Source organism: Falco cherrug, chromosome 13 (assembly GCF_023634085.1).
Source record: "Falco cherrug isolate bFalChe1 chromosome 13, bFalChe1.pri, whole genome shotgun sequence".
NCBI classification, from domain to species: domain Eukaryota; kingdom Metazoa; phylum Chordata; class Aves; order Falconiformes; family Falconidae; genus Falco; species Falco cherrug.
The window spans coordinates 4,307,261-4,322,603 of record NC_073709.1 but is presented as its reverse complement, the minus strand read 5'-3'; the positions used below and the strand labels follow the sequence as shown (position 1 = coordinate 4,322,603).

At 38.3% G+C, this 15,343-nt stretch overlaps 1 protein-coding gene across 2 annotated transcripts in view; it reads left to right on the top strand.

Annotated features, from left to right (window-relative positions):
• Positions 1-15,343, top strand: part of EFEMP1 (EGF containing fibulin extracellular matrix protein 1) — a 49,571-nt gene that overhangs the window by 21,142 nt on the left and 13,086 nt on the right. The window lies entirely within an intron of this gene.

The following is a 15,343-nucleotide window of genomic DNA, read 5'->3' as shown; positions in this document are numbered from 1 at the left end:
CTCCTTGCTTTACCTTTGAATTCTATTCTTTGCTCTTGGCATTAATTACTTTGATGTAATTAGTCTCCTGTAGATTCATCTTTTCGTCATTCAGTTCATCTCTTGCTTCAGTAGTTATTGGAAGATAGCTCTTCCATGAAGAGCCACTAGACATATTTTTTTTTGCCATCCAGCAGATGAATGAGCATGGTATGGACTTTCCCCCTGAAGTGCACAGCTGCAAAGCCAAATGGACAATCAATCATACTGGAATTAAATCCATCTGGAAGGCATTTGAGGCAGAAGACTTCTATGAAAACCTTGGTTGTGACTGACAACTTTTTCCAATAGCTTTGATGGAAGTCTAAATTGAGAAATCTCTTCTCCCATCCTGTGAGAATTTATGAGCAAAATTTATTTTGACCAACCAATACTGGCCTGTATTCAACAGCATATGAGGCCCTTATATTCCCCTGTAGGCTTGTGTTCATTATTTAACCTCTGCAATGGTCATGGAAAGGCTAGATTTGATTTTAATCAAGCATTTATGACTGTCTACTTAAAGATAGAGACAATTGGGCAATGAAACGGTTATGCTGAGTAATGTACTGATAATGTTCTGGGCATCCCTCAGAAATGCTGAGATACAGACAGGCTACATATCCTTGGCAATTAGCTCATACACTCAATTTGCAAGAAAAATCAAAATCTGGGACCTCATGCCTTTTAAAGAGGGAATGGAAGAGACTGAAAGCCAAGCAAAATACCTTCTGAAAAAACGACGAAGAGAAGGAAGGGCCTCAATGCTGCCTTTTCAGGAAGGAAGCCTAAAGCTTCCCACTCATCTTTCTTCCTGGGGCCAGGAGCGAGAGAAACACCTCATGCCACAGAGTACTAAAAACTTGTCCAGTGAATCCACCAGGGCCTGTTCCTTCCCTGCAAAGGGGGAAGACTACAGTCAGCTGCGAAGCAGATTTCTAGTTATTCCTGCAGGTCTCTGGAGGCAAAAAGCCTGGTTTGAACGGGCATCTGTATTAGCACTTGTCCCACAGTAGATCTCCTTCTATACCCATACTAGGCTCCATGCTGCTGGTGCTTTTCAACACCTGCCAGTGACGCAGCGCCGAAAGACCCTGATGTTGAGCCGTAGCTAATACTAGAGTATGCCTTTGAGGATTGAAATGGTTAACTTCTTTAAGTCCTTGGCTGTACCGCCTGCTTAACATCGACATGTTCTGGGGAGCGCCTCACTTTGTCACAACCACAAATAGTTTCAAAAACAACAATTTTCTTTAATTTGGTTGTAAACTATTCTTTCAGGAATTTCATCAACTTGCACGGAGTAGAAGGGATTGTTGGAGGAGCTTCTTGGCCTTTCATGACCATCTTGTGAAAGCTGATTTTCTCACCAAACTGCGTTTTGACAAAGTGTGTTTCTTTCCCAGTGCTCATTTACCTGTGTTCTGTACATTTTAAGATCATCTTGAGACTTGCACAGGGCTGTATCTATTTTAGATTGTTTTTATTGGCAACTAATGTATACTACCATGTACCCACGTGAACAAAATTACAGAGCCCAGACAACTTTTGTACAGAGTTCCTTTGGCCACAGCTTCTCTGTGGGTTTCATTTGGCAGAAGCGATATCAAGCAGAAGTCTCCCTCATCTTCCGATGTAAACTAAAATACACCTTATAAATAGAAAACACAGGCACCAAAGGAGCAGTGCCTTTGGGCAAACAGCCACCTTTGGGCTATGGGAAAAATTCAGTTAGATATGATTCATAAATATAATTAATAGGGTGCCATAAACTCGCTTTGCTCTTCACAAAGGCACAGTCTCTACCTTGAAAAATCAGAAGGGCACAATCCAGAGGAATAGGGGAAGAAAAACAGGAGGAAAGTAAAAGTGGGAGATTTAAGGGGGAGAAAGAAAAATAGGGGCTTGAGTAGACAGAGTGGAAAGTATAATTTTGAAGACCATTAAACAATGCATGGAGTAAAATGAGGGGCTTTGTTAGGCACTGAATCCCTGTGTGCCTCACTTGTGATGAGCTCCAGCTTTAACTTTGCAAAATTCGAAGCATAATACATTTCAAAAAGAAGTTAGTTTGTTCTTTAAGCTCTAGTTTAGTTGAAGGCTCCTATTGATTACAGCTGGAGCTGGATCAAGCTTGAGCTGACTGTTCTGGCAGACTCTCATTTGTAAATACCTTTCATCTCATCCAGCAGTGATAATGATGTGCTTAGATGATGTGGCAGCAATTTTTTATCTGCTTGTTAGGTTTTCTACTTTATGCTAGCCAAGTACCCTAGAAAAGTTTGCTTACATTTTCATTAAGTCTCATGATTTCTTCCGAAGAAATTTTAACAGCTCTATCATAGTTTAAGTAGTCATTTCTTTCTTCACACTTGCTGACAAATTTGGAAGCAAAGGGCCCTATTCCACCGTGTTTAGCAAGTTTAAACATGTTACAAATAACCTTGTTATCTGATAGCATACCCCAAAGGAAAAGCCCTCAAAACTTCTATTTTTCCCAGGTTTCTGAGCATCTTGTCTACTAACCAAAGATGAAGCAGAAAAAAGGGGGTGGTATAGGCCCTGGATACCCTCTGCATGGATTTACACACTTGCTTAATACATGTAAATACGGGAAAATAAAGCATGGATCTTGTCAAACTTAAGAACTTAGCAAACAAGGAGTATTAGAAACAGCACTAATAGCAAATAGAGCTGAAGTATCTATCGCCAAGTCAGTGAGAGATTCCATGTCCTGCCTGGCAATCAGTCTAAATACATCCTTTCTCCTACTTCATGTGACCTTTTCAGGTCAGCAATGTTGTGTGTTAGGTTAATATTTTAAAACTGGAACTTTACTGGTATTTGGCCTACTTTTTTCTATTTATTTTCTAAACAAATGATAGCCACTCCCTTCTCAAACTAACCTTTTAAGCTTCGCCAGAAGTCTGTGAATATCACAAGGTATAAAAAAATAAAATAAAATCAAGTGCTCAGGCAAACCAAAGCAGGTTGCTGCATTTCACTGGACCAACAGTCCTGCAAAGCAGATTTCAAGAATAGCCTACTAACTCTAGGAAACACTGCCGAAATCTTATTTTCAATAGAAGGTGCCAGGATTATGGTAGCAGAGCATCTATTCTGAGGCAAACCCATGTAACTTCCAAGCCAAAGACCAGATGGGGGGGGAAAAAAAAAAAAAAAAAAAAAAGAAAAAAAAGAGAAAAGCTGTCTCAGTTGCTACTTAGATTGCTTACAGACAGCTGGGAAGTCACATCCTTAGGCTGAGAGCAGAGTCAATCCCAATGTTAAGGCAAAGTAATTTTGGAAGAAAAAATAGCACTCTCTTCCCAAGGAAACTTCTGGGTTTTAAAATGTTAGTTTTTATTTATTGCTGGCTCATTGAAAGAACAAAGTATTGTTTTGGTGTCTTTTTTCTTTTTTGTTCCCAAACACAGAAAAAAAAAAGTGGCCGAACCCCAGAAAAATCTTAGTTTGGGGCCAAAAATAATAATAATTTTCAGTTTTAAGATTTTTTTTTTTGTCAGGTTTTTGAAAGAACAACAAATACTTCCCAAGCACCAATCCAACTTACAAACTTCGGTAGACTGCACACCCTCAACTTCCTTCAGTTACCCTTCTCATCCACTTTCCCCTTGCCCACAGCCCACCATAACCTCCCCTGGGCTCCTGTCTTGCTCTTGCCATGGCCCAGGCGTGTATCAATCACAGCAGGACACATTCTCCTGTGCTTCACAGCGTGCACTGTACCCTCTCAGCACTTGCAGTTTAGGCATTCTTCTAACAGCTCCAACTATACTGTAAATCAGGAAAACAGCAGCAAAATACAGACATTGGCAGGTAGTTGCCAGCTCTCTGATCAAAAAGGGAGCATTGCAAACACCTTGGTGATCTAATCAGATCACACTGCTAGTCTTGAGTGTTTAATAAAGTGTTTAATAAGCACTATAAGTGAAAAGCAGCTACATTAGTACGGCTCTTCTGTATGTGCCTTGGGGTTTTTTTCCCATTTTTTTCTTTAGAGCCCACTTAGTCACCTCTATCATGATACATCTTTTAACTTTGATGTTCATTTTTTGTCCTTCATAAATATTCATACTGCCTTTTTTTTTTTCTTTTACCTTAAAAAAATAGAGTATTTTTTTCCCCCCTGGTGCCTCTGCCTCTCTTTTGATCCTGGCTTTGCCTCTTGTATCTATTCTTTTTCAAACAAAGAATTTTTAAAACTTCATTTTAAGCACTCTTCATGTTAGGAATTACATGGAAAATTGGATTTTCCTCTTATGTTCAAACAGAGAGCCAACTAATGTGAATTTATAAGCCCAGACAGACAAATTTACAAGATACTGTTTCTGATAGTTTTGTTAGATCAGTACCATATAACACCGCTTGTTTGTAGCATAGTCAAATTGATATTGCCACAAAAATCTTAACTTTTGCACATCCACTTTGCTTGAACTGTGCAACCTGAACATTGTGTTTTCCTATCCCAGCTCTTTCAATCTCCTCCCATCCCTAGAGTATATTTTGGACGAAATCAACTGATTTTTTTTTTTAAGTACTATTTCCATAATTTGCTTTCATTGTTCTATCATTTAAAAGTTGTAGAAGGCATGAAAGTGAATTTGTTTTAACCATTTCAGGTTTTATTTCACAAGAAGCTAAAATACAGACCAGTGCCTGGCAATTATACTTTGAAAGTGAATAAGCTTTAGATATATTCTTCAAAACAAGGCATCTGTGGGTACATACAGGAACATGCTAAAAGTATCACATAACCATGTAGGAAAAATTCATAACTAAATAATGCCTTCAAAGGCATTTCTGAAGTTGGAACGGTATCAGGAATCTGCTTATTTACGTAGGGAGCTGTAGAGATTGCAGCATGTTGGTACTGCCAACAGATAGGATGATTAGTGCTAAAAACAATATCATCATTTAGATAAGCTTTCTCCTTCTGATAGCTGCTATTGAACTTGACTTGAACTTAAGTGTTCTCAGCTTGGGAACCACAGTTATAATTCCTAGAACAGATCGTTTAGCCTGCAAAAGCTGAAGGAGAATAAGATTTTATTGATAAAATTAACCCTTATATCAGATACTTTAAGTCCTTTGCCTTTACATCTTAAGTCCCTCATATCCTAAGGTCCCTTGTTTCTTAAGTTAGCAAATTGTGCACTGATGAACTATGCATTCACTACCAAAAAAAAAAAACCAACGCAAAAAATTGGGCTATTGTATTTCAGGCTAGGGTTGGATATCACATGGGTTATGCTCAATTCATCAGCTTGCTTGCTGTGTTAATTAGATTTTGTTCAGCTGATCACTAGCTGCCTTTACTGGCGGAAGGACATGCAAACCATGGTAGTGCCACACAGACTGATGAGGTTTTCACCTGACTGCATCCCCCACTGCAGAACCTTTGCCAGCAACTCCCACATGGATATGCCTCCCTCACCATGAGGAGACACTGTGGTTCCTCACAAGAGGAATGGTCTGATTAGGACTAAAGCAGTTGAAGATGTGCCAACATAGAAGAAAAGCAAGAGGTTTTTGCTGGAACTGTTTTCTGTGTTGTCTCAGAATAAAAGTTGCTTTTTAAAGCGTGCTCTGAAGCACAGTTTTTTGGGTGGAAGTTTTTGGTTTCCTTTGCAAGGACCCAGCAGCTGCCAGTGTAAGTGCTGTGAAAAGGCTTGCAAGATTTAATGAGCGATTCTTCAACTTCCTAATTAAAAACCACAATGAGCTTTCAGGTCTTTATTTCCCTAATATTACAGGTTGTAGCAGTAATATTTTTGTTCAGTCAAGCCTAGCTAAAGGAAAATACTTATGAGGTTTCCAAGGAGAGAAATAAACAAAATGGAAATGAATAGGGAACTTGGAACTTTTAAGTGTACGTAATTAAGAAAAAAAATACATCCTTCAGATAATTCTGGAAACTATTAGGAGGTATTCATAATTCATAACCCGTTGTTTGGTTTTCTTTCAAGCAAGGGGGCAGCTTTACATCAAACACTGACTAGCTTTTCCATTAACTTAAATAAACAAAACAGTATGCTTCAAGTTAAGTGAACATCTTTTCTTTTTTTTTTTCTTTTTAATAACTGGGTGAATTAGAAATAAGAACAAGACATTTACTTTCAAATAGGAAATTAGTTTGCATGCTATTTCTTCATGTTAAAAATACTTTGGAACACTCACAAAAACAATGTTAAGCTGAATTTATGGAAATGTTCCATATCAGTTTTGAAGATGATATGCCAGATGTCGGGGAGAACTCTTTCATCTGCAATAATGGAATAGTTTAATCCACCCTTGTTGTTTTTGAGTATAGTCCAAGTGTATTGGTCATCATGGGTGGGTGATCCTCACTTAGGCAGGCATGAACCAAAAAGCACAAGTTGTGAGACCTCTAGCATAAAGTCACAAGAAAGCAACAGCAGGAAATACTCCACTGAAAGTAAAAATAAGCTATTGCAATATAAATCAGACAGTTTACCATTGTGACAACTCACATTTTGAAGCACTCTGAGACTTGCAGATACAATCCGATAATCAAGTGTAATGTAACTTGAAAGCAAATATAGCCCTATTTATGATCCCAGCAGAAGTAAAGCCAAAAATACAAATTTAAAATTATTATAAATCCATCAAAAACATGGAATATTTTTCTTTTTATTGAGCAGGAAGGCTAATAGTTAACATTGTGGTCTTCTATTGGGAAAAAGTACTGTTCCATTTGAGACACTTTAAACACAAAGACATATGTTAATTTCTGCATTCTTGTTTTAAGAATACACATTGAAGTAACATTGGATAGAAAGTACTATTGTTAAATGTCTTTTGGGAATAGTTTTTATGGCCTTATATCAGATTAAGATTGTTGTCATATTAGCCATACCACTTCTATTTGTAATAATCTTTTTAATTACTGTATTACTTGAACAGTATTTTATGTGTCACATTCATTTAATCCACTATGGTTGTGATTCTGTAATGAAGTGTATTGTTTTATCAGAATGCATTCCCACAAGCTGTGTTGAACCACAGCTTGTAGTGGTGGGGGCCTGGAAAAGTACAGAGCACAACATAGAAAACGTTGTAATATAGCACTGGGCTTTTCAACTTGCCATGCCACTTCCAGCACGGACAGCTACTGTGCAGAAGGCATAGGAGCAGAACACATTTGGGCACTGATTCAGGTTAAGCACCCTTGCCTTGTCACCACTGAAATGTCCTGAACGTAACCATTATAAGTATGATCTTAAGTTAAGGTACAGAATAGAAAAAGCATGTTCATTTGCACATGGCATCTCCATCTTGAAAGAAAAAAACCAAAAAAAACAACAACAAAAAACCAAAAAAACCCCACCAAACCAACCCTCAGAAGTAAAAGCCGTTTACATTTTGTGGTGTAATTTACACACTGCGTCACATACACCAGAGAAGGAAGGTAGTAGCACCACAGATGGAGGCAAAGTGGAGGAGAAAGGAAGTAATGCATTAATTCAAAGTCATTGATTTTATTATTTTTTTTCCCTTTTCAGCTGCCTGCCACTCCCAAACAAACATGTGGGTGATGTTCTAGCGCTGAAAGCTATGGCTCGCTCCTTTATTTAGCTATTCTATCTGATAAGTTAATTCAGTTTGGACATACCAAAGACAATACATAACTGTGACAAAGTACTGCAGTCCAGACTTGATTATTACAGCTTGATCCCTTTTTAACTCTGTTGAGTTAATGGAAGGAAGGTACAGGAAAAGGATCCTATTCATGAAGTCAGCATGGTTGGGTCACTTCTCCAAATTCATGGTACTTGCTAACCCTTTTGCAGTCCAAATACAGAAATCACATGAGGATCTGTAAGTTGCACTGCATTCAAGGGGTTTTTTGGTACATTTTCTATGTTAATGATTTGCGTTAGGTCTATTTTGTTGTGCCATGATGTCCAGGAGTACTAAAAGACAAATCTATAAGGAACTTGCTTTGCTGTACTCTCAAATTTAAGAGGGTAAATGTTTCAGCACACCAAAAGAAGTCATGCTATTTTTCATGAAAACCTCATTTATTTAAACATTCTGCCTCACATATTTGCTTAAATGTAGGCCTTGGCTCTTACATATATTTTTCCTGTGCAAACAAGTATTAGTGCAGGTTACCTTCGCTCAACTGTGAAAACTTGTTACCAGGGCAATCAGTCCAATATACTTAACATGAAAGGGCCAAAGGAAAATTTAAAAGGGAAAGAGAAAAAAAAAACAGCAATAAAGGGGGAGTTTATGGGCTGCTAGAGAGTTATACAGAATTATAGACGCTACCTCATGACACTACTGGATAGTGACTGCACTGTTAGAGTGTGGGTCTCTATATTAACAGGTTTTGCTGCTCCAGAAGTGAGAAATTTCTCCAAATATTTAGTCATTTGGTACCTGCTGACCTGATGTTATGTAACAGATTTTGTGCTGGTATTTACCACCGCAAAGCGCAGCCTCCCAACACCAATGAGTTAAAAGTTGTCTGGGCATCCAGCCCAGATGAATAACATCCCAAATGTTGAAGGAAGTAGCAAGGGAAATAGAAAAGCCTTTGACAGAAATTGTTGATAGCTTGCTAAGGCTGGAGAGGGAACCAGGGAATTTGGAGGTTGCTAATGTTGTTCCTATGTGTAAGAAAGGATCAGGGAGGATCCAGGAAACGACATAGCAGTGAGCTTGGCTTCAGTTGCAAGAACAATATAAGAAACATAAATAAGGGACAGAAAACTTAATTTAGTAAAATAAAGTAAGCCTATATGCATGGAAGAACTATAGCGGTCTAATTTCTTCAAGTATTTTACCTTCAGCTGGTTATTTCCGAAAAATACTAATATAGAATGTCTCACAGACAGAAGGAAAACTAATGAAGTGGACAGAAAGTGAAAGATTTTTACAGAATCTAGAAGTAAATTGTCCATACCACCTGCAGTACTGTGCAGGTCATTGTATGTCCGATATCAGACTCACTGGTGCCATTGCTTATGTAGGAGGCAGCGTTTTCAGTTCAGATGAATCTATTAGAAAAAACAGACCAAGTCATTTTCTGCTCTCACTCATACTGAGAACTCAAAAAAATTTAAACAATATTTATCATTTACATTCAAAACAAATTGAGAACAGCTTTACTGGAGTCAATGACAAGTGCAACAGTGACATCGGTGGAATCATTCTGGGTTTAGATTTGTATAAGCCATTCAGAAGCTGGTCCATTGGTGTGGGCAGAAATAAGAATTTGAATCCCATAAGATCATTTTAAGAGCCCTCTTTTGTATCTGATGGAATATTCTGCTTACTAAATTTCTACAGACCAGAATAGATTTTGTGACTTGTTTGAACAGATGAATATATACCCAAACAAGGAGAGCATGAAAATTCTGTAGTAAATTGCAATATGTTGAGAGCCAGTGAACAGCAGGAAGCTGAGCACTCCAGTCACAGGAGCAAGACGTACTTGAGCGAGTTAAGAATACAGTTCTCCAGCTCTGAGCACAATGTAACAGGTATACGCTAGAGGAGAAGACGTTTAAGTGGGTTAAATAAGATGAAGGGTAGATTTCGATTGCATTTTCTTTTCCTGCAAGAGTTTGAAGCACTAGTGAAATGCATCTTGTGAATTTATGTACTTCTTATAATGATATGAAGAAAATTACAGAGATTAAGCGGTTGCATAAGTGAGTGAGCAGCATGAGTCAGGGGGTTTGGGAAAAATGAGTCACAGCATGAAGGGAATGGAGCCAGGTTTGTAGTTCAGAAAGAGAGACTAGGAAAGAACTTTATGGATGTAGATAAGAGCCTGACAGAATGGACTGCTGTAGAGAAGTGGAAAAACTAACTAGCTCTAAAACAGGGGACGATACACAAGATTTAGAGAAAGCTATAACTAAAAAGCAGGTCAGACAATTTTTTGTACACAACTGGTGGTTGAATACAGAGCAGGCTGCCAACATCAGCAATGGAAGGACATAATTGTGTAAATCACTTCAAGAGGGAGTGCGGGTACATTTTTGGAAAGTGAGGGAATCACTGGGTATAGCTATTAGTGAGGCTTGTGGAATTAGAACTATGAAATGCAAGTCAATTTATATTTTGAAGGAATACAGGAGCAAGCTCTGCTGCCCTCCGTGGTTCTCGCATCATTTCTGTGGCACCCTGCAAACTTCAGACAATAGCTTCTGCAAATCAGAGTATTATCTTAGCCTGCAGATAGTTAGCAATCTGAAAGTCTTCCAAAATGAACTTTCTAGAATAGCCCTGGTTGTATTAGAATGAGTCATTGGGGCCTGATGGCCATATTTACCATAGTAGAGTTGAGCACTTCATAAACCTTTCTGAAAGAGCAGTGGGGCTTACATGTAATTTAATTGAGAGACCAGTGTCCTTAATTCAGTGTTCTTCCCCCCACTTCTCTATTGACTCTGACTCTTTAAATCAAATTTAAGGTTTTTAATAAAACAGTAATCATGACAATTTATAGAGGTCCATACCACCTAACCCATTTTGGGAATGGTAAGCTTTGACTGAGCACAAACCTGTGGAAAAAGACAGACTATGAGATTTACATAATGAAAGACTGCGTGATGATACTTAATGGATCTAAATTCACACTGTTCAGAGAACCTGAATTCTGTGTTTTGCAATTCCTCGAGTACTTGACTTTGAAACTGTCACATTCTTACAGTGTAGTATTCTGGACGTAACACCCATGACATATGGAAATTAAAGAACTCAATCCAAACACATTTGACAAATTTTGTTAAATTTTTATAATTTGAAGTACAAATAAATCCCATAAGAAGTCTGCTTTTGAGTGACTTATGGAAAGACTACATAATTATCCGAGTTCAGTTATTACAGTGATCAAGACACTGAAGGTAAGCCAGCTCCATTTTCAATTAAGATCAATCTGCAGACACCCAGGCTGTTTCAGAGGAAATTTTCCAACTACATAGGCTGTAACTGTCCAGAGAATAACTGTCTGGGAATAAAGATCTGAGCAACATCTTGGATCAGAGATACAACCAGTTAAGAATTAATCAGTATCTCACAGGTTGCATGCATCAATAATCAAATACCAGTCAGGTTGTTTAATGATTTAATACAAACTTACAGCTCTTGTTTATCCGTAGTCAACAGTACAACCTTTTAAAATATTAACCACTATTAGGAAAATATCAGTTAGAAATTATTAGAAAAAAAGGGGAATGTTAAAAAAGATAATTTTCATTACTGGTTACCAAGGTAATTTACATTGCCTACCTAGATGAACAAATGTATGTGTAACACTAGAAATGAAATTTAAACAAAGTTGATGAGGAATAAGTTGAGGGTATTTTCAGGTATAGCTTACAAGATACACGCTTAAGATAGAAGCTTCAGCCTATGGCATCAGTTGCTGAAACACTTACAGAAACAAACTTCATCATGATGACACCAAGTTTGGAAAAGAGGATACAGAGGAAAGATGCTCAAGAATGAGCTTGTAAAAGCCCATTATTTTCTTTCTAGATCTGTTTCTTATACTGCACTCATCACTGTGGTATCTTGAGTGCTTTCCAGTAGTGCATTAAGCAACATGACAAACATCTGTCACATGTTTGTTCTCTCACCCTCTCCCCAGAGACATAAGTGTGTGCAGTGGAGTGTCTTGTTTTAATTTTTTTAATTATTATAAATACACATGCACGTAACACATTATTAAGTATTCATGCTAGAGGGGAAAGGTCAGAAAAATTTATCCTGCTCTTAGGATTAAGGCTGGTGAGCTCTGTGATGTTCTGTCACACCCTTGCCCCAGCTTGCTGGGTCTTCACAGATACCACATCAGTCTGGTCATGGGTGTCTATGATAAGCAGAAACCAAAAGTATGGATCCCAAATACCCTCATTTACTGTTCGCACTTAAATTCAGTGATTTTGTCACAGAAGATCAAATGGAATGAGATGGTAGAATTTAAGGGAAAACGTGCTTTGTGTAACCACTATCTCATCCCCACATTATGGCACTTGATACAGACTTAAAAGCAGGAATTGATGAATCTTCCAGCTCACTGTCACAGAATCAGAGGGCACTGTGCAAGTTGCAATGAACAAGAAAGGAATCTAATGGATTGGAAGAGCCTGATTTAAACTGGAAAAAGCTACTAGAGTAATGGAACAAAGACCTGGGAGTTACCAGCTGCCATACAGAGGGGACATAACTGGAAAAACAATCTGGGAGCTTCTGATCAGCATTCAGTCATCCTAAACAACTGCAGTTAGACAGTCTACCCATTCAAGAACCACGAACACAAGTGGGAATCCCAGATGAATATTGGCACCACCAGTGTAATGCTATTTCATATAGGGAGAGAAGTGTGTGTGTGGGCACACATGTATGATAGATAACTACTGCCACCTCAGGAAAAAAAAAAAAAATAAAAAAAAAATGGAGCTGATTATCCCAAGGAGACCTGCAATGCTGATGTGCTTACTTCTATGAATTCCAATTCTTCAGTGCTCCAATAACTCTCAGGACAGTTAGAAAGAAAGACTTTCACTAACGGAGGACAATTCAGGTCACAGTGAGTGCCAAGAAGCAGGAGAATTCTCTTTGGCCCTCACTCAAAGGCATAGATGCAGAGATCTGTGCAGCAACATCATATGGCAAAATCCACCAGTGCTTCTTTCAGTACTCCACAATGGCTGGGGCTGCTTCTGGTGTCACACCAATTCAATTCACATTTGGCACTGCTTTCAGCGCTGAAGTCTTCCACTCACTCCTCACCCTTGCATCAGTCACAACAGTAGGCATATCTAATTATTACAGTACTAGAGATTTCAGAACTGAACATTCCAGCACTGAAACCTTTCTAGCTGCCTGTTGTTCTCCCACGATACTTTCCTTGAAGCGCTTAAACATGATCTTTAGGCCATCAGCCTTCCTCTAACATTACTGATTTCTTTGCACAGATGTGAGCAGAACTGCTCCAAGCATGGCAACCTACTGCCCTTCCCCAGTGAAGGCTAGAGGCTGCTGTCCTGTCCATCACTTCCCCACCTTAGGCAGTTTGGTAAAGTTCACAGGAGGGGGGGGGGGGGGGGGGGGGGGATGGAAGAGAATTGGAGTTCTCTGAGAGTTCTCAGCAATACTTCATTCCATGTATCTTTTCCGTAGTTTGCCTAGGGACTCATTTCAACAAAAGCCACCCAAAAGACAATCCAAATAGCAATAAACTACCATGCAAATGCAGAGTTAACACCACTGATAAAACTCTGCTGAAGTCCACTAACAGTATGCCACATAGCTGTATGCCTTTTCATGGCATGCTAAAGAGACAGGACATACAGTCACAGCTAATACTCAACCTAATTCAGGATCTTAACTTGATCAGGAGAGCTCTAAAGGATTCCTTCAAAAAGTCTCAAGAAAAAGTTGTTCTCATTAACACAGATCTTCCTGGCCACAACATCAAATCCTCCAAAGGTTTCCAAACAAGGAGGCAGCTAGCAGTCAAACACTATGTTTGAATAACTGTTTTTCTTTCAAACTGAACTTACCATTGGGAAAAAATCAAAGACCCTGAGCACATAAGTCAATCTAGTTTGGTTCATTTTAGCTGGAGTAGCTTAGCTTAATTTCTATACAATAATAAGTGGAAATCGAGCCATGGATAAACACAAGGACTTAATACATTTTGAGTTACCTTTTAAGATGGCTTAGTTAAGTTTACTCACATATGAAGTTCCTAAAGATCAAGCGTGCTTTGTTCCAGCACACTCTGTGACAAAAAGGATTTGAACTGCATGCGTATTATAGCCATTTTATTTTCAGCTTTTGTAGAAACTAGGAGTACATGCAAAGCCCAGCGAAGTCCCTGCAAAGACTTGCATTGAACTCCACCATGCTTTGGCTTAAACATTTAATGATGTGTCAGGCTGGTATGAGGCAGCCAGCTATAGTCTCTGAAAGTCTTTACACCTGAGAATGTGCTTTTCAGCTGTCAGTACAGAACAATGCAGTCAGCAAGTCCTGCATCAACACAGCAGCTTTAGGACCGATATTACGCAGAAATACAAAGACCAGGCTAACATAAAAGGACTTTATGTCTCCTGTCAGATAAGGAGAAGATATATGTAAAATATTTGGGCATTTGTGGAAAGGGCCAATACTGAGAATTCAAACTGTTGATGGCTTTTTTTTTTATTGAATCTTGTGGTCAAAATTGTTTTCATTTGCTATGAGAAAGTATCCATCATTTTTTCCAAAGCACCACCCAGAATCTGCCACTGGTGATGTTCTAACGTCCCCAGTGCCTATACAAATAGAGAGGTCAGCTGAGATTTGTAAACTAGAGATCATAAGTTTTAAGGAATTTGTTTATTCAGCCTAGAGTCTCCAAATTGTGTACAATGCCAAAATTAAAAAGTTCTTTCACTTACTGTGTCAGGTTACAATAAAAAGCTTTCCAGCGTTTTGGATGTTCAGATGAGAAAGCAAACTGTAATTCCATTTTAAGCAACCTGTTTGTCAGCACATGCAGTTTAATTATAATTAAGTACCTCCAGCAGTTATAATGAACAGGCAAAATCAAAATGTTGGGTTTATACTTGTATAAACCTGCATTTAGTGTGAACTAAAAGCTGCCTGAATTACACTGAAAAGTATCAGTCTAGTATTTGCATTTTTAGCTGTACTGTTCAAATATAAACATACATAAACTGTTTCCAAAGACTTTAACAGATTGACTGAATTAGTAGAGTTTTCAGGGGAATGACAAGAGGCAGATATCTTCCTGATGAGAAGGCCACCACATACCAAGTTCCAAGCCCCTGCCCAAAGTATGGAGTACGGGAATCACGCAAAAGAGATCAGAGCCTTTTTAATATCAGCAAAATAACATATTTCTAATTCATCTCATTCTTGAGAAAGGACTGAACTACGCTTGCTGGAATTTTCCAGAGTAATTCAGCATGCAACAGCCAATCAGCATGGGAAATAAAACAAAAAAGTCGAATTATTAAAACATGACAAAGTTGCAAGAAGTTTACAGAAACTTCTGTAGTTAGAAGTAAAAAATAGTAACGGCATTTGACAAATAGAAGTATTTGATAGTTTAAAATAACCATATCTGAAAATATTTACAAATGCAGTGTCAGAATTAAAAGCTATTAGAAATCTGTTAACATTTCATTGCTTGCAAATGGAATAAGCATCAAGATGACAACTTTGGAGTATATTTGAACTTTGCTGCCTTCACTTATAGGTAGCTTGAAGATGCGTAAAGCATTTCAACAGGCTAAATATTTTAAGT